The sequence below is a fragment of the Lytechinus variegatus genome, chromosome 9 (genome assembly GCF_018143015.1).
Source record: "Lytechinus variegatus isolate NC3 chromosome 9, Lvar_3.0, whole genome shotgun sequence".
Taxonomy (NCBI): Eukaryota; Metazoa; Echinodermata; class Echinoidea; order Temnopleuroida; family Toxopneustidae; genus Lytechinus; species Lytechinus variegatus.
This window is the reverse complement of record NC_054748.1, coordinates 7,302,061-7,323,135: the sequence shown is the minus strand read 5'-3', so window position 1 is coordinate 7,323,135 and position 21,075 is coordinate 7,302,061.

Below are 21,075 nucleotides of genomic sequence, written 5' to 3'. Positions count from 1 at the left end.
TTTTAATCAACCGAGGGAACAAGCCGGATTCAGAAGTGGTTTCTCTACTACAGACCATCTCCACACACTAAACCAATTATTAGAGAAGACTTGCGAATACAGACAACCCTTGTGTGTGGCATTTGTAGACTTTGCACAAGCTTTTGATAGTGTAGAATTTCAGGCAGTAATAACAGCCTTACAGGTACAAGGTGTGCACCATAGCTACATTAAACTAATTCAGGAAATGTATAGCCAAGCAACTGCAACCATTCACCTGCACAAAGACAGTGATGAATTCCCTATTAACAGAGGAGTGCGACAGGGAGATACCATTTCACCCAAACTGTTCAACGCTGCACTGGAGGAAATAATACGTAAAATAGACTGGGAAAGTACAGGGCTAAACATTGATGGCGAGTGTCTCCATCACCTAAGGTTTGCCGATGATATCATTCTAATCACTGATGATGGCCTCAAGCTAGAAAATATGCTTAACGATCTCAACACTGAAAGTAACAAAGTAGGGCTGAAGATCAACATGAAAAAGACAAAAGTAATGTTCAACAAATTTGCTACAGAGCAAAGAATCATAATGGATAATTCTGAAATCGAGAGAGTAGATCATTATATCTACCTTGGGCAACATGTCAGAATGGATCATGAACAACTGGAAGAAGTTAAAAGGAGGACAAGAGCTGGATGGATCGCTTTTGGGAATTTCAATGACATTATGAAGAGCAATATGCCAATTTGCCTTAAAAGAAAAGTCTTTAATCAATGTGTTATACCGGCAATGACCTATGGTTCCGAAACCTGGTCTGTAACAAAGAAAATGGAACAGAAATTAAAAACCACTCAACACAGTATGGAACGTATAATGCTAGGGATATCAAAACGCGATAGGAAAACCATACAATGGATTAGGAACCAGACTAAGGTAATAGACATAATCAAAGCAATTAAATCAATGAAATGGAGATGGGCTGGCCACCTTGCAAGATCACATGATAATAGGTGGACCAAACGCATCACAGAATGGAGACCATGGCTAGGATCACGAAATCGGGGTAGACAGAAATTGAGATGGAGTGACGAGCTCACAAAATTCATTGGTATAAATTGGATTGCGTCAGCACAAGACAAGCACCTTTGGCACCAACTTGAGGAGGCCTTCGCCCTGCAGTGGGCTGAACATGGCTGATATGATGATGATGATTAGGAAAAAAAGGTAGATTAGAAAACTAAACATGTAGGTTTAAATGTTCTTTCATTTTTTGTGCACAATTCACCTTTGTCACACTTAACCACTCTATATATTTCATTTTATCAACCAATCATTTTTCAGGTAGAAAAAGATGCTCATTGGAATTTCATTTAAATTGGCATTTTTATTACTTTCGTTTGTATCAATCGTTTTTATTATTGATTATCTTGATATCGCTTGCCAGAAGTATTTTTTCTCTCAGTTATCTTGTATTTCTGATAAATTTTCCCATCCTGTTTTGGTTTTTTGTCACAGAGAGAAGTAAATAATAAAAATGTCACTCATTCAGAGATTTATTTGTGCTTTTTAAAGAGTTTTAATTTGTCTTGCCTGGATTTTGTGCAGAATTGAGAAAGCATAGTCATCACTTGGCCATGTTTTAAAGATGGATTTCACCTTATAATGAGAAGTGCCTCTTTTCATCACAACGAGGAAGCCATACTACAGTCCATATAAAAAAACACTTTGAAAATGTCCTGGGAATTAAAAAATATACAACATGTGGGTAATTTTTTCACATATAATATTGGGTTTGGGTCTCATCTATCCGATGAAAGTAAAAGTTTTGACAGAATGTTACACTTTAGTGAGCACTGTCCATTTTTGTAAAGCTCGCAGAAATCTGTTTGTGCAGAAATGCTTGTTTTTACGATGTGTCAAGGAGAAAGGGCGAAATTAAACTTACCCCGCGAAACATTTCTTATACATTTCCCTTGCACTTTTAGTCAATCGAATAAAACGGATACATTCAAGCATTTTGTAACAACTTTGCCACCCAAATTTAAATTTCAACACTTAGTAAGCACAACCGTTACCCTTTTTTTGTGCCAGCTGGATCTGAGGACAACTGAATCTGAACAAAACTTTATATCGGACATCTCCAGCATTTTTTCACTTAGGGTTTATCATTTAAAGTGGGTTTACGTTTCATTTTCCATTTAATACTTGTTTCTTCACACTTTTCCCAAACTTGACAATGATTAACAAAAGGAAAATCAAGCCTAAGCCATTTCATTTAAATCACAGCTCAGTGTAAAGCAAATATCGTCACAATTGCCTCGTTGTGTGGGGGAGTGGGATGGGGCGCAATGACACTCTTCGAAGAATTTTGGGCAAGGAAACAAGTTCAATAGGTAAAAGATATATTCAAATCAATTTTTCTAGCTAAATTCCATGTGTTCTTCATGATTAAAGTCTATTTTTATTCGCATGACTATTTCAAAGTTCTGCGCAAATCATTTTTCACTAACTTTTCAAAAGTGAGTGGTGCTCACTCAAGCGGAAATATTTTTTTCAGTTATATCGTCATTTGCGTAAATGGATCTATACCATTGTTAACATGTGGAAAAATTTTCAGGATATTACAAATGTATAATTTTACAGGACTTTTTCTAAGTGTAAACTTTTTTTTTGATACACACTGTATAGTGAGAGAAAAAAACACATAAATTGTGTCATTTGTTTTGTTATTTGTTAACGGAAAATATAGCGCAGCAAATGTCAACGAGGCAAACGCAACGTAGAATCAGTAGGGAATATTTTAATGATACACTGTTAGAAAATTCATCCTTAAATAAAAGAAGTTCTTTCAGCAGAATCTCGAGAACACCTGAAATTTTACCAGATTGCGTAACATTACAGGAAATTGGTATGTGGTGTATGGAACCTTGCAAATTTCCAAAACTCGATTTTCCCCTTTTGAAACAGACCTGTCCTGTTAAATTTCAGAAAAAAATCCTGTTTTATGAATTTACTGAATGGGTCTGTTCTTGCTTTCTGCAAAATCTTCTTTTTTCCTGTTAAATCAGTTTTTTTAACAGTGCAACTCTTCCCTACAAACTAGCATATCTCAGGGGCCAAATTCACCGGGTCCCCCCAAAACACGGAAAACCAAAAGGAAGGAATTACACAGTCCATGGATTAAAACAAACGTGACTCTACCACTCTCACATTAGGAATGTGAGCTCTTTTTCATATTGAATCGAATTAAGACATTTAGTCCATTTTCACCACCAATTACAAAATACAATCCATGTAAATTTTGTTACATAACAGTTACAGGAGTGCAGAAGGAGGGAATGGGAACCGACAAAAAAAAGTAATCAGATGGACATTTTCCTTTATCATTGAAAAAAAAAATGTGTGTATGTGTGTGTGTGTGAGGGGGGGGGGTCAGTCCCTCCAGCCCCTGAGTTGCATAATACATGATAATTTTGATAGTAAATTGCACCAAAAGATTTGATGTAAAAAAAATGCAAGTGGAAAGGGTATGAGAGCGTCCATTAAAATGCAAATCTTGTAGGACGTGATTTTTTTTTTAAATAGCAGTCATAGTAGCTGTAAAAAAAAACTTTTTTCATCGATGTCATGGATGTGGCTCCAAAATGCTTGTACCGGTGTGTTGGCTCAGTCGGTAGAGCGTCCGTCTCACAACCGGGAAGTCGGGGGTTCAAACCCCGGCCGCGTCAGACCAAAAGATGTTAAAAGATGGAAGTTGCTGCTACCCTGTTTGGCGATCAACGTTTAAAGGGATATAGCCTCGTCGATCTGGCGCTGCATGCACGTACAGTGGCTGCCGGGCCCACGATCAATTGGTCAAAGCAAATTTTCGGAGTATATCATTTCATGTCTATTTCGAACAATAAATTATGGATTTTCATTTTCACGAATTTTCCAAGAATTTGGCAAAATGCGAAAAAGGGGCTGGGTGACTTGGGGCAGCCCCCTGGGAGGATAGGCTTTGCTGTGCCCTCACTTCTTGGGAGCGTTTAATGGAATGACTTGTCGGAAGATTTATCCGACAAGTCCTGTTTTATCCGAACGTTACCATAGTTACACTGCTTCTCAGCCAATCAAAATCAAGGAAAGCTGTCAGATCTGACAACTTGTCGAACGATAACGTTGATGACTCCCCTTATGTTGCCGATAGAGAAAGGCCTCCTCTTCGCGTCTCCATGTGATTTCAATAAAATAAGTTTTTTGGTTTTTTTTACCTAACCGAAGCATCATTTTGCCACATTGAGGGCTCCAAAAGGCAAGATATTTTAATAGTCAAGCTTCGGATAAGGGTGGGGTACCTTCGACAAGCTCTTGCGGGATTATGTTTTAAGGTGCCCGAATGTAATTGCTTGCGACATGCAGAGCAATGCCTCCTCTAATTTTTCCAAGAGGTTTCATTAATATAAAAGTTGCTTTGATATGTTAAAAAAAACCCCGCCTTTTGCCCTCATACCCACATATATAAACACTTTTCTATCGCGACGCTCATTACATGTATTCATGCGTGCTAGTCACACAGACAAAGGCGAGGCAATACCGTTGAGTCCATTGTCAGATTGTACTCTTGACATGTTTTGAAAGGCAAACCACTGAGCGAGCGCATTGTAGTCGGTATCACTAGTTTGACGAGTAACGGAGGTGGCTTTTTGATGTCATTCTATCGCAATATCGGGGAATACATTCAAATGGAGGTATTTCCCCTATACATGTATATGTGGGTGTATTTTAGTTTTGTCAGACGTGTATCAATCAGATATGATTATTTACGTCTGGGACCGACCTTTAACATCACCATCCGAAAGACGTGACCAGGGCTCGAACCTCTGCATCAATTTGTAACTTCCCCACAAATAGGATTACGGCGCACGCCACAACGCCCAATTATTTACATTGTATACAAGTTAAGACATTAGTACTATCATGAAGCATGTTATTGTTCTCGTTGATATATCCTCTTTCGTGTTAGATGTTGATTTTTGCATTAATTGTTATCAATGACAAAACAGAAAAATATCAATGCACATGCAAATGTTTGTCTAAAAACATGAAAATTTTGGCATAAATTATTATACTTCTTCAAAAAATATTAACCGGACTGTCCAGAAAACGATTGCAATCGATTTCTACTACTAGTATCTAAATCATTGTTAAATGCGTATTCTATTTAATATTTTTCAATTTTTTGTTCGAAAAAATATAACAAATAATTGATTTTCATGAAAAATCCAAGATGACCGACAAAAAATGGGGTCCTCTGGGCCTTCGGTAAATGATATGACCCGGCAGCAACACATTTTCCTGACCACTGATATCATGCCAACATGTTGGGACCATGAAACCTTATGTACCCGATCAGTTGAATAAAATCCCTGAGCCCCCGGACTATCTGTGAGCGAATCGTTAGGGCTTACACCATTTCCGTGAGACCGGTAGGGTATATAGATCGGCTCGGTGTAAAAATGGCAGAGGTAATAATGGCAGAGGTAATAATGGCAGAGGTAAAAATGGCAGAGGTAAAAATGGCAGAGGTAATAATGGCAGAGGTAAAAATGGCAGAGGTAATAATGGCAGAGGTAAAAATGGCAGAGGTAATAAAGGCAGAGGTAAAAATGGCAGAGGTAAAAATGGCAGAGGTAATAATGGCAGAGGTAAAATGGCAGAGGTCATAATGGGAGAGGTAAAAATTACAGCTCTAAGTAAAATATTGCCAGCCTCAAACCCCTATGCAATGAATTGTCAAAAAGCCCCCGCATGTACATAGATTAAATTAGAAGCGCATGTCACGGTTACGCATTTCATCATATCATTATGTTTTTATCGGCCTAACAATGCTATTTACGAATTCGTTGGAGGTGTACCGTGGAGGCTTTTTAAAAAGCAATCAAACGACAAATATTTTTTCATTCAATTCATCAGGAGGAAAATGAAACTACACTATTCTCATTCATCATTTTATAACATTACTTTTTGTCTAGCTGGTTTTTTCATGTCTAAGGTTTTGCCAGGTTTACCCTTACAAAAAGGAGGAAGAGTAGACATAAGCATGATAAGAGAGGTGGAGAGACAGAGAGGGTTAGGGGTGGGAAAAGAACATAGCGGGAAAAGCTTAGACCTTGAAATTGTCACGAATGATTGTGGTTGAATATTTTGTCCTTATTTGTAATGTCGTCTGTACTATTCTTTTCAAATATTTGAATGACAATAAGCATGCGTTCCCAGGCTTGGCACTGAATATGTAACTGATTATGAAAATCAATAATAATCTTGACTGGTAAACCAATTTGGGGTCGATCGAGGGGGACCGTCTGGTTCAGATTCTTTGCATAAAAGAAGACCCTGAACCTTCATTACCATTGCATCCAATAGACGGCTTGATGGTCATAACCCTTGGAAGCGGAAGTGCTGTTGGGTATTTTGTACACCATAAGCAGCACCCTCTTGGTAATTAGCTTGGTATGATAAAAAAATTGTTTATTATCTGATTGCTCTTATTTTTGTTGTAATTCTTCTTCTGAGTCAAAAGAACTTCACTTAGTTGAAATAATTTTTTAAGTCATTTTCCCCCTTAACCAAATCTCCTTTGATTTTAGAGTGAAAACTTTTTTCTTCTCGGCTTTTTAACAAACCAGCACCCCATATCTCTTTCATTTTTGCTTATGCCATCTTTACCTTTGCCATTTTCAACTCCGCCATTTTTTACACTGTTAGAAAATTTACACTTAAAAATTAAAAAAAATCCAGCAACAGAGTCTGGAGAACACCTGTAATCTTCTGCACTGTGTAATCTTACATGCATGCTTTTGTATAAACTTACAGAAAATTGGTATTTTGTGCATGTTCCCTTACAAATTGATTGTAATAAAACTGTTATCTCCTTTATAAAAAAATATCTGTTCTGTAAAATTGAAGAAAAATTGTGGAAAACCCTCCTGTTATTATAATATTCAAAAAAAAATTCTGTAAAACCTGTTTTTTATTTTTCTTCTGTAGAATCTACTGTTTTTTCTAATAGTGTACCTCGGCCACTTTTACCTCTGCTTTTGTCACGTCTTCCATTTTTACCTCTTGTCATTTATGCCTCTGCTCTTTTTATATCTGCTGTTCTTACCTCTGCCATTTTTACCTCTGCCATTTTTACCTCTGCCATTTTTACCTCTGCCATTTTTACCTCTGCCATTTTTTACCTCTGCCATTTTTACCTCAGTATCTGCCATTTTTACCTCTGCCATTTTAACCTCTGCCATTATTACCTCTGCCATTTTTACCTGGCACCATATAGATCCTTGGCCTGGGCACACACTGTATGTACACTATGTAGTAGGTCCACAGGTATTGCTTTAGACCATGGACCTACTACAGACAGGCCTCCTATGCTTTAATGAACGGCATATTTTCTAAATCGTGGGTGGTTAAAATTCTGGCATTCATTACAAAGTTCTATAGGGACACTGAATGAAGCTCATATTTGTGGCGTAATAATGTCAGTGTTTCTGAGGATAGGGGATAGGGTTGGGAGTGATGTATGCAAGTAGGTAAAAAAAAATCAACTAACATGTAACTTGGCACAAACAATTATGACTGCGACTGTATCAGCCCGGAGGGGGGGGGGGGCAGTCAACTATATTGCTGTACACACGCGTGACCAAAAAAATGCCTTTAAAGGGGTGGGTTTTTTCAGTTTTGGACGCGGGCCGCGCGTGCATTCGTGAAGGGTATAAAACACAGATTTGTTTTCAAAAAGGGTAGTTTTGAAAGACTGGTCAATGGTCAATTACAGGGTCAAAAGTAATTCGAGTATTTTTTTTTCAAAGCCTTTTTTCTAAGACTAGTGAAACGTGTTTAGGGTATGTTTTTCCCCCAGGCTTTTGTGCGGCGCTCCCCGGCCGGGGTCATATTCTGCCGACAAGTATTTAGGGGCCAAAATGTGTAAATAAAGCCAGCAAAAAAACTTGCTTAAGTGGTTATTTTGCACACAGACAAAAAAAAATCGTTTAGGGGGTGTTTGGCAATGATATGGCCACGCGTGTGTACAGCAATATATTTGACTGCCCCCCCCCCCCCTCCCCGGGTCTATCGGCAGCTTCGTTGATTACAGCAGTGCTGGGATATTGCATCCCAAGCAAACGTCAACTCAAAGCAGACCGTGAAATTGAGAAAAAAAGAAAGGCAAGAAGTTTTTAGACTGATGATATTCTTATTCCTTTGATTTATCGCTATTAATTGTGTTCGCCTTGCTGACAACGTTATTCATTTTCATCTTCATAGCAATAGTGTGCCCCTTATAGTAATGAAATACTAAGGTAATGATGTACTACAGTCTTTAGGGCACTCGGCCTACAATTATAATGCTTTTCCCCACTTTTATAACGAAATTAATTCTCATGTGCATAAACTGTAGGTAATTCGATACTCAAGATTTAGGCTTACACTCATGGGTGTCGATCGGTATTCTTGGTTGGGGGGATGATTGACACAAATGTTCTTGTGGATGGGGATATTTCAACATTACCCCCACTAGAATCACAAGTTAGGACATTTGGGAGTGGTTGATATGCATGGTGTTCTTGGAAATTCCTTCATTGTTGTAGTGTACTATACTTGTATAATTTTTTTGAAAATTCAATTTGTGTTACAAGTAAGCCTATTCTAAACTCATACCAAGAAAAAAATGACAAAAATTGACTGGATCATGTACATAGTGATCTGTTTATTGAGCATGATGTATACACAGGGCGTCGATGGGGGGGGGGGCAAAATTATGAATCAACGTTCCAAAGGCGCTCGATCACATATATATATATATATATATATATATATGAGAAAGAGACACATACCTCACCTTCACCAACAATGCGAGCGCGAAGCGCGAGCTAAATTTTTTTAGTATGTCATGCAAACAGGAAAAATGTACCTGTTTAGGTTTGTTTGTAGTAACTCATGAGGAGGGTCGATGCATGTATCTCACTAGAGAGCGAGCTGAAATTTCTTTATATTCTGACCTGAAAGCTTGATATTCTAAGCATTTTTGGTACCAGTGATTAAGATAGGTATCTAGAAGAACAATAGATGCGAGCGCGAGCTGAAAATTTTGATATTTTGATCTGGAAAAAAGGACACTTTAATGGAAGATATATATCCAACAAAAGATTATTGCAAAATCAAAGTTCTTTTGAGGTTTAGAATTGAAAACGGGACATTATATTCACCTATATAATCATGAAAAGTATGGGTTTTTGGTACATGATGCGAGCGCGAAGCGCGAGCTGAAAATTTTTATATTCCAATCTGAAAAGCAGACATTTTGAGCACGATTTTAAATCAAAATCGAGTTGGTATCTCAATCTCGCTTGCTGATTTCAGTGTAGCATTACAATCCTATTTAATTTTTTAGTTGCACATGCGGAATTATTGGGGGGGGGGGGCAAAACGATATGTTTGCCCCCCAATATTTTCATTGGTGGGGCGATCACCCCCTGCCCCCCCCCCCCACCCAGGATCGACGCCTATGTGTATACAACTTCTCTCTTAAATCTAACCTGACTGGCAATATCTTTATTCTTCTTAATGCATGATGATAAAATGCAGATTCGGACCAATTAAAACTAGCACAAATTACAACCTGTGTGGCTTCTCGTGCGCCATCGGGCTTACCGTCATTCCTTTATTTATCTTGCAACCCTTTTACTCCCGTTTATTTTTCCACCCTTTTGAGTTAATGATTTATTTAAATTAATTTATTCACCACTGTTGGGATGGAACACCCTATCAACAAAAGTTGATTTTCGTTGGGGTCCTATTATGTCATGTGTTAAAAAATATCAGATACATAAACATTTCATTCTTTTTCATCTTGAACCTCCACCCATCTGTTTAATAGTCCTGAAAAAGAATGTTTTTATTTAATAACAATATACACAAATTGCGAGGGAAACAAACTGATTGATGGCATACTATAATCATCATGATCAAACTTTTCATTTTTCATCATCATTATTATAATTTTTCTACCCTAAATTATTGGGGGGGATGATAATACAGGCCATCCCCCCCACTTGAAATATTGGGGGGGATATATCCCCCCCATCCCCCCCGTGATCGACACCCATGCTTACAGTACATGCAGTAATTGCATGCAATACTTTTCTTTAAGCGAGACAAACATCATCATCATGCATGACGATTTTGTCTTAAAAGTGACGTAAATGCTCTGAAAATAATACCTAATGTTTGAAAATTGTTGATACAATTCTACGGATGTTGGTCTCACTTAAAGGGGAAGTTCACCCTGACAAAAAGTTCATTGTAAAAATAGCAGAAAAAATAATGAAAAATATTGCCGAAGGTTTGAGAAAAATTCATCAAATAATTAAAAAGTTATTAGAATTTCAATTATTTGATTTGTGACGTCATATGCGAGCAGAATTCCTACACTAGCGAATGGTAAAAAATCAATGAAATGTCATTTTCTCAAAAAATTAAAAATGGTTTTCACTGTACCTTTTGTATATCAATAGACAAATCATTTCACACTCGATCATGAATAGAAAACAAAATTAAGTCATCAAGAACCATACAAAATTTGAAATTCATGCATTTTATATTACATAACACATGGGGCAGCTGCTCGTTTATGACGTCACAAATCCAAAACTTTGAACTCTAATAACTTTCTTACTCTTTAACGGATTTTCCTCAAACCTTCACCAATATTTTTTACTATTTTTTCTGCTATTTTTACAACAAAGTTTTCTTCAGGGTGAACTTCCCCTTTAAAGAAAAGTATGCACAATTTTCATGTATGAAGAAACCTGAAATTTACGAATGTACAATTGAAAAAGAAATGTTGCTAATATCGTACTAGTCATTAACTGTTCTGTACAAACATGACAAATCCAAAGTTTACACCAGAATGCTTTTCCACTAGATTATATCTTTATCTTTATGAGTAGAAATTTATAATTCATTTTGGGGGAGTGTTATACGTCGCACGGACCTATTAAGCTCGGGAAGGCATTATTCATTCGAGCCAACCCAATCTCAATTTTATTTATATAGCTGATTGAAAGAGTGTATGAATATGATTGTCCATCTAAGTCTATGATTCTATTTTTTGGTAATTACTGAAGTTCTTTTCCCCAAATTTGGAATTATATTATTTTGAACAGCTGAACGATAAGGGCTATTTTTTGTGTTTCAAGTGATGAATTTGATCCCTCAGGGAATCCTTTTTAAATGCAGATCTATTTTTAAAATAAGCCTGTGGAGGGAAGCTTTCCTGATCAGATATTGATTGTCAGATATATATCCTATCCACTGGTAGTAAACATTTGTACCCGCGAATTTCATCCTTGTTCTTTAAGAATTTGTCATAAGTGCCATTTTAACACACGAGTCTGTGATTGGGAAATGTTCTGGGCCTGTGATACCTATACTAGTACAGAGAGCAAGCAAACAAGAAATTTATTATGACATTAACAACAGAAAAAGGTAAGCTTCGTTCTCAGCCAGCTTTCCGAAACACAATACATACCTGAGTGATGAATAAATATGAAAATGAAATCATCCATATCAATACATATTGACTGAGGTTAACCCAAGGTTAGTCAGGAGTAGTGACACGTTTATTGCGCAATTAATAAAGTCTCCATAAAATATAACTAGACCAACAACTATCATTCTTCCCGTTTAAATAATTCTAAAAGAAGTACCAGTAATTCTTTGTATTTACGTGAACAAATAATGTAGGGAAATTAGCAGCGTTGTTTTCATTTGTTTCTTTTCAGAAAACGGTATGAGTTTTGGGGAGTCTGCGATTCCGCCTATCAAGTTCCGTCTTTTATAGTGTTATCGTTTCAGTGCTCCATATCAAGAAAAATCCGCCCCCGCACATATACTCTGTAGCAATCATAATAAACTGATCTGACTGTGAGTTTTAAGTTTTTGGCTCAAAGTTTCAACTCAACAAATTCAACATTGATTCCATTTCTATCTCTGGCAATGACATCCCCTTGTCAAAATCATGTCGCAATCTTGGAGTTATTTTTGATGCTCACATGTCCATGTTCAACCAAATTACAAACATTTGCAGATCAGTTCGTTATCAATTGCGCAATATTGGCTTCATAAGAAAATATCTCACTCGCTCAGCAACAGAGAAACTGGTACATTCACTCATTTCTTCACGATTCGATTTTGGTAATAGCCTCCTTTACAACTTACAAATTCTCAATTTGGAAAATTGCAAAGGTTGCAAAATGCAGCTGCGCGTATTGTAACTCTATCTAGCAAGCGCAGCCACATCACCCCTATATTAAAAACTCTTCACTGGTTGCCCCTGAAGCAGGGGCGGAAATCTCTCCAAAAAGGTAGGGGGGACAAGGGTCTGGAAAATTTGACAAGCAAAAAAAAAAAAAAACCTATTTATTACCTAAAATTTAAGTTCATTTCGACGAAAATATATTAGACAAGCAAAAAAAAGAAAAAAAGGCCATCTCGTCCCAAAACGCAGGTTTTATTCACATTTTGCGTGATCTATTTCGTAGCAACACCAAAGACCCAAAATAGTAGGGGGGACATTTGATATTGTGTCCCCCCCCCTACTGCAAATAGTAGGGGGGGGGGACACGTCCCCCTGTCCCCCCTGGGATTTCCGCCCATGCCCTGAAGGAACGCATAGTCTTTAAAATCCTTCTTTTGATTTTTCATACAGTCAAAGGAACTTCCCCCAGTTACAATAGGTCTTTGATGCATCATTACCAACCTTCAAGAAATGTCCGATCCTCATCATCTAATCTCTTACAAATTCCAGTTGCTGAGAAATCATGCGGGGAGCGGGCCTTTGCTCATGCAGGACCTAGCATGTGGAATTCTCTCCCACACAGTTTGAAAACCCAGACTTCAGCGACCACCTTCAAGGGCAACCTGAAAACTTACCTGTATAAAAGCGTTTTTTGATAGACATTGACTTATTGTTCAGACATGTATTACATGTATATGTAAATAGTTTTTGTTGTTCTGCTCTGAAGCGCCTTGAGCATCTAATCAAGATGGAAATTGCGCTATATAAATCTCATGTATTATTATTATAATAACAATGGAAATAAAACATCACTTAAATACCGCATAATATACAAAAATTATCTATGCGCTTTACAGTACAGGAAACAACAATAGGGGAAGGCGAGGTAAGTTGTGAAACTTTTTGCCTTTTGCATGTTAGAATTCATATGACGAATATTATTGAAAAATAAGTACCTTGCCTTTCAATTTGATTCTTGGGAAATATTTTTCATCTATATATAATGTTCTACCCCCACACTGATATTCATTGTGACCTTTGAAAAAAAACCGATGTCAAATGGCTCAACTTGCCCCATCTGTGGGGTAAGTTGAGCCACAAAAACTATGTACAAAATGTATGCGGGAAGAACCAGCATATCAATTTTTTTTATTTCAAGTCTTTTCACTTGCTAATTCTCTATAAATACTAACATCATGTAAAAGTAAAATAACTGTCATGTGAATTTGCACCTTTCTGCCTGCATATCAATGGCTTTTCAATGTTTGTTTCTTTTTTTTATTATACATTACCATACGAACTAGCAGGGCTCAACTTGCCCCATGTTGACTGGTTCAAAGTACCCCAGTCCGAATTTAATGCGATATTTTCACATCCACACATTTCGTATGCATCCATCATGTAAAAGACTATGACGAGAATGATGATCCATACCTGGACTAACAATTTGTTCTATTTAAAAAAAAATCATATTTGGAGACGTGTGTGGGGGAAAGCACTGATCTATTTTACACCCTTTTTTATACTTTTTTTGGCTGAAATGTGTATTTTCCCCCTAAAAAAGTACTTTTGTTTCAAGGTCGAAAAAAATGTGGTGGGGTAAAGGGTTATGTAATGGGTCATCAATACATGACACCACCACAATGTCTTACTTATTCATTATTGGCCCGGGGGTGGTGGCTCTACTTGCCCCATGCTCAACTTACCCCCACCTTCCCCTACATATCATGCTAAAAACAAAAAATAAACCCATAAATTACAACATTGCTTAATATTTTAACTTACATTAATTTCCAATAAAATGATTCCCAATACTACATTACGCCTAGTTATGAAAAACGAAAAAAGATGGGTTTTCAGTAAAGGCTTGAAAGTTGAAATAGTGGATGCCTGTCCGATATTTAGGGGTGATTTGTTCCAAATGGTTGGTCCGGCTACCGCAAATGAAGATAAAAGCATGTATGGGTTTCGGGAATTAGAAGAAGTGTTTGTTTGCTAATTGATTGGAGGTTATGGGATGGGTTAAAAAGCTAGTCATTGATCAAACGTGCCCCTTTCTTAAGGTAGACGTTTGCTTGGCGTATTGTTTTATAACTTTTTTGCGTTTGTCTGTCGTCTACATTCGTCTTTCAATCTGAGGGACGTCATGTTGCATTCCAAGCTCTGGTGTCTCCCCCCCCCCCTGCACACCTTACTGCTCATCCACCATCCGATTTTAGAACAAATCGCATTTTGCTTATTTTCTAAAGATATAAATGACAAGTATCTTTTTATTTGTGGTTCAAATTAAATGCAAGAATTCTATACAATTTTGTATGAGTGCAAGTCTGTATTCTGGAGTATAGGCTAAATTAGTTTCAAATCGAATCCAATCGTACAATTGCTAAGATGCCATTACGACTTGACATTTGCTTTTATTCTGATAAAAGTCTGGTAGCATAGTCACAGACTTGAACATGGCATTTGTATGATAATTGAGAACTTTACTACACAATAAACTATTTTATTTAACTTTAGCTCTTTGTGCGCTTTGACTGTTTACTATAGTCACATTATTATTATCATTATTGAAAAATGTTCCATGTCTCGATATTCACATAAAAAATCAATTTTATTTCCAAATCGGAAGGTGTGCGGGGGCCTTGATGAAGAGAAACCCTATAATAAGTGCATACAGGTTTACCACCAGTTACTAAGTAATCGGATGTATTGTACAAAAGATTCAGATGCTTGATCAGTAAAAAGAAGGAAATGGTATTGGTTAATGCTAGATTTAGTTGGTAACTTCTAATATTGTAAATTCTCAGGGAATATTGTATAATGTGAACTAACCCGTGCAGGGGCATGGAATTAATGCATATCATTAGAAAAAAAGGTAGATTAGAAAACTAAACATGTAGGTTTAAATGTTCTTTCATTTTTTGTGCACAATTCACCTTTGTCACACTTAACCACTCTATATATTTCATTTTATCAACCAATAATTTGTCAGGTAGAAAAAAATGTGTTTTTGTAAGATGCTCATTGGAATATCATTTAAATTGACATTTTTATTACTTTCTTTTGTATTAATCGTTTTTATTATTGATTATCTTGATATCGCTTGCCAGAAGTATTTTTTCTCACAGTTATCTTGTATTTCTGATAAATTTTCCCATCCTGTTTTGGTTTTTTGTCACAGAGAGAAGTAAATAATAAAAATGTCACTCATTCAGAGATTTATGCTTTTTTAAGAGTTTTAATTTGTCTTGCCTGGATTTTGTGCAGAATTCAGAAAGCATAGTCATCACTTTGCCATTTTTGTCTCACCTGCGAAGCAAAGTGAGACTATAGGCGCCGCTTTTCCGACGGCGGCGGCGTCAACATCAAATCTTAACCTGAGGTTAAGTTTTTGAAATGACGTCATAACTTAGAAAGTATATGGACCTAGTTAATAAAACTTGGCCATAAGGTTAATCAAGTATTACTGAACATCCTATTAGAGTTTCATGTCACATGACCAAGGTCAAAGGTCATTTAGGGTCAATGAACTTAGACCATGTTGGAGGAACCAACATCGAAATCTTAACCCGAGGTTAAGTTTTTGAAATGACGTCATAACTTAGAAAATATATGGACCTAGTTCATGAAACTTGGACATAAGGTTAATCAAGTATCACTGAACATCCTGCATGAGTTTCACGTCACATGACCAAGGTCATTTAGGGTCAATGAACTTTGGCCGAATTGGGGATATCTGTTGAATTCCCATCATAACTTTGAAAGTTTATGGATCTGATTCATGAAACTTGGACATAATAGTAATCATGCATCACTGAAAATTTTGTGCAAGTTTCAGGTCTCATTATTAAGGTCAAAGGTCATTTAGGGTCAATGAACTTTGGCCGAATCGGGGGTATCTGTTGAATTACCATTATAACTTTGAAAGTTTATTGGTCTAGTTCATTAAACTTGGACATTAGAGTAATCAAGTATCACTGAACATCCTGTGCGCGTTTCAGGCCACATGACCAAGGTCAAAGGTCAATGAACTTTGGCCGAAATGGGTGTATCTGTTGAATTACCATCATAACTTTAAAAGTTCATGGATCTGATTCATGAAACTTGTACATAAGAGTAATCAAGTATCACTGAACATCCTGTTCGAGTTTCAGGTCACATGATCAAGGTCAAAGGTCATGTAAGGTCAATGAACTTTGGCCATGTTGGGTTTTTTTTTGTTGAATAACCATCATATCTCTGTAAGTTCATTGCTCTAGTTCATAAAAAGTGGACATAAGAGTAACCATATATCACTGAACATCTTGTGCGAGTTAGAGTAGTATTCAAAGTCAGCACTGCTGCTATATTGAACCGCGTGATGCAGGTGAGACGGTCAGAGGCATTGCACTTGTTTAAAGATGGATTTCACCTTATAATGAGAAGTGCCTCTTTTCATCACAACGAGGAAACCATACTACAGTGCGTATAACAAAATTACACTTTGAAAATGCCCTGGGAATTAAAAAATATACAACATGTGGGTAATTTTTTTTTCACATGTAATATTTGGTTTGGGTCTCACCTATCCAATGAAAGTAAAATTTTTGACAGAATGTTACACTTAAGTGAGCACTGTCTATTTTTGTAAAGCTCGCAGAAATCTATTTGTGCAGAAGTGCTTGTTTTTACGATGTGTCAAGGAGAAAGGGCGAAATTAAACTTACCCTGCGAAACATTTCCTATACATTTCCCTTGCACTTTTAGTCAATTGAATAAAACGGATACATTCAAGCATTTTGTAACAATTTTGCCACCCAAATTGAAATTTCAACACTTAGTAAGCACAACCGTTACCCTTTTTTGTGCCAGCTGGATCTGAGGACATAACTGAATCTGAACAAAACTTTATATCGGACATCTCCAGCATTTTTCACTTAGGTTTTATCATTTAAAGTGGGTTTACGTTTCATTTTTCATTTAATACTTGTTTCTTCACACTTTTCCCAAGCTTGACAATGATTAACAAAAGGAAAATCAAGCCTAAGCCATTTCATTTAAATCACAGCTCAGTGTAATGCAAATATCGTCGCAATGGCCTCGTTGTGTGGGGGAGTGGGATGGGGCGCAATGACACTCTTCGAAGAATTTTGGGCAAGAAAACAAGTTAAATAGGTAAAGGATATCTTCAAATCAATTTTACTAGCTAAATTCCATGTGTTCTTCATGATTAAGGTCTACTTTTATTCGCATAACTATTTCAAAGTTCTGCGCAAATCATTTTTCACTAACTTCTCAAAAGTAAGTGGTGCTCACTCAAGCAGAAATATCTTTCTAGTTATATCGTCATTTGCTTAAATGGATCTATACCAATGTTAAAATGTGGAAAAATCTTCAGGATATTACAAATGTATAATTTTTCTAAGTGTAAACTTTTTGATACGCACTGTATAGTGAGAGAAAAAAAACCCACATAAAATGTGTCCTTTGTTTTGTTATTTGTTAATGGAAAATATAGCGCAGCAATTGTCAACGAAGTAAACGCCACGTAGAATCAGTAGGGAGTATTTTAATGATACACTGTTAGAAAATTCATCCTTAAATAAAAGAAGTTCCTTCAGCAAAATCTCGAGAAACCTGTAATCTTACCAGATTGCGTAACATTACAGGAAATTAGTATGTGGTGTATGGAACCTTGCAAATTTCCAAAACTTGATTTTCCCCTTTTGAAACAGACCTGTCCAGTTAAATTTCAGAAAAAAATCCTGTTTTATGAATTTACTGAATGGGTCTGTTCTTGCTTTCTGCAAAATCTTTTTTCCTGTTAAATCAGTTTTTTTAACAGTGCAACTTTTCCCTACAAACTAGCATATCTCAGGGGCAAAATTCACCGGGTCCCCCCAAAACATGGAAAACCAAAAGGAAGGAATTACACAGTCCATGGATTAAAACAAACGTGACTCTACCACTCTCACATTAGGAATGTGAGCTCTTTTTCATATTGAATCGAATTAAGACATTTAGTCCATTTTCATCACCAATTACAAAATACAATCCATGTAAATTTGGGTACATAGCAGTTACAGGAGTGCAGAAGGAGGGAATGGGAACCGACAAAAAAAAGTAATCAGATGGACATTTTCATTTATCATTGAAAAAAAATGTGTGTATGTGTGTGTGTGTGAGGTGGGGGGGGTCAGTCCCTCCAGCCCCTGAGTTGCATAATACATGATAATTTTGATAGTAAATTGCACCAAAAGATTTGATGTAAAAAAAATGCAAGTGGAAAGGGTATGAGAGCGTCCATTAAAAAGCAAATCTTGTAGGACGTGATTGTGTTTTTTTTTGGTATGAGACTACACTCATACCAATTAATATTACACAGGGTCTAAGTTTTGTAGTTGGTTGGGTCTTAGTTTTGTAGTTTTGTATAGAGTACATAGGATAGGAGAAGTGTTTCTCCCAAACAGGGTCTGAAGTACAGACTAGACTCATACCAATGAATATTACACAGGGTCTTAGTTTTGTAGTTGGTTGGGTCTTAGTTTTGTAGTTTTGTATTGAGTACATAGGATAGGTGAAGTGTATCTCCCAAACTGGGTCTGGAGTACAGACTAGGCTGCATACCAATGATTATTACACAGGGTCTTAGTTTTGTAGTTGGTTGGGTCTTAGTTTTGTAGTTTTGTATTGAGTACATAGGATAGGTGAAGTGTATCTCCCAAACTGGGTCTGGAGTACAGACTAGACTCATACCAATGAATATTCCACAGGGTCTTAGTTTTGTAGTTGGTTGGGTCTTAGTTTTGTAGTTTTGTATTGAGTACATAGGATAGGCGAAGTGTATCTCCCAAACTGGGTCTGGAGTACATACTAGGCTGCATACCAATGAGTGTTACACAGGGTCTTAGTTTTGTAGTTGGTTGGGTCTTAGTTTTGTAGTTTTGTATAGAGTACATAGGATAGGCGAAGTATTTCTCCCAAACAGGGTCTGAAGTACAGACTAGACTCATACCAATGAATATTACACAGGGTCTTAGTTTTGTAGTTGGTTGGGTCTTAGTTTTGTAGTTTTGTATTGAGTACATAGGATAGGCGAAGTGTATCTCCCAAACTGGGTCTGGAGTACAGACTAGGCTGCATACCAATGAGTGTTACACAGGGTCTTAGTTTTGTAGTTGGTTGGGTCTTAGTTTTGTAGTTTTGTATTGAGTACATAGGATAGGTGAAGTGTATCTCCCAAACTGGGTCTGGAGTACAGACTAGACTCATACCAATGAATATTACACAGGGTCTTAGTTTTGTAGTTGGTTGGGTCTTAGTTTTGTAGTTTGTATAGAGTACATAGGATAGGCGAAGTGTTTCTCCCAAACAGGGTCTGAAGTACGGACTAGACTCATACCAATGAATATTACACAGGGTCTTAGTTTTGTAGTTGGTTGGGTCTTAGTTTTGTAGTTTTGTATTGAGTACAAAGGATAGGTGAAGTGTATCTCCCAAACTGGGTCTGGAGTACAGACTAGGCTGCATACCAATGAGTATTACACAGGGTCTTAGTTTTGTAGTTGGTTGGGTCTTAGATTTGTATTGAGTACATAGGATAGGCGAAGTGTATCTCCCAAACTGGGTCTGGAGTACAGACTAGGCTGCATACCAATGAGTGTTACACAGGGTCTTAGTTTTGTAGTTGGTTGGGTCTTAGTTTTGTAGTTTTGTATTGAGTACATAGGATAGGTGAAGTGTATCTCCCAAACTGGGTCTGGAGTACAGACTAGACTCATACCAATTAATATTACACAGGGTCTTAGTTTTGTAGTTGGTTGGGTCTTAGTTTTGTAGTTTTGTATTGAGTACATAGGATAGGTGAAGTGTATCTCCCAAACTGGGTCTGGAGTACAGACTAGGCTGCATACCAATGATTATTACACAGGGTCTTAGTTTTGTAGTTGGTTGGGTCTTAGTTTTGTAGTTTTGTATTGAGTACATAGGATAGGCGAAGTATTTCTCCCAAACAGGGTCTGGAGTACAGACTAGACTCATACCAATGAATATTACACAGGGTCTTAGTTTTGTAGTTGGTTGGGTCTTAGTTTTGTATTGAGTACATAGGATAGGCGAAGTGTATCTCCCAAACTGGGTCTGGAGTACAGACTAGGCTGCATACCAATGAGTGTTACACAGGGTCTTAGTTTTGTAGTTGGTTGGGTCTTAGTTTTGTAGTTTTGTATTGAGTACATAGGATAGGTGAAGTGTATCTCCCAAACTGGGTCTGGAGTACAGACTAGGCTGCATACCAATGAATATTACACAGGGTCTTAGTTTTGTAGTTGGTTGGGTCTTAGTTTTGTAGTTTTGTATTGAGTACATAGGATAGGTGAAGTGTATCTCCCAAACTGGGTCTGGAGTACAGACTAGACTCATACCAATGAATATTACACAGGGTCTTAGTTTTGTAGTTGGTTGGGTCTTAGTTTTGTAGTTTGTATAGAGTACATAGGATAGGCGAAGTGTTTCTCCCAAACAGGGTCTGAAGTACAGACTAGACTCATACCAATGAATATTACACAGGGTCTTAGTTTTGTAGTTGGTTGGGTCTTAGTTTTGTAGTTTTGTATTGAGTACATAGGATAGGTGAAGTGTTTCTCCCAAATTGGGTCTGGAGTACAGACTAGACTCATACCAATGAATATTACACAGGGTCTTAGTTTTGTAGTTTGTTGGGTCTTAGTTTTGTAGTTTTGTATTGAGTACATAGGACAGGTGAAGTGTATCT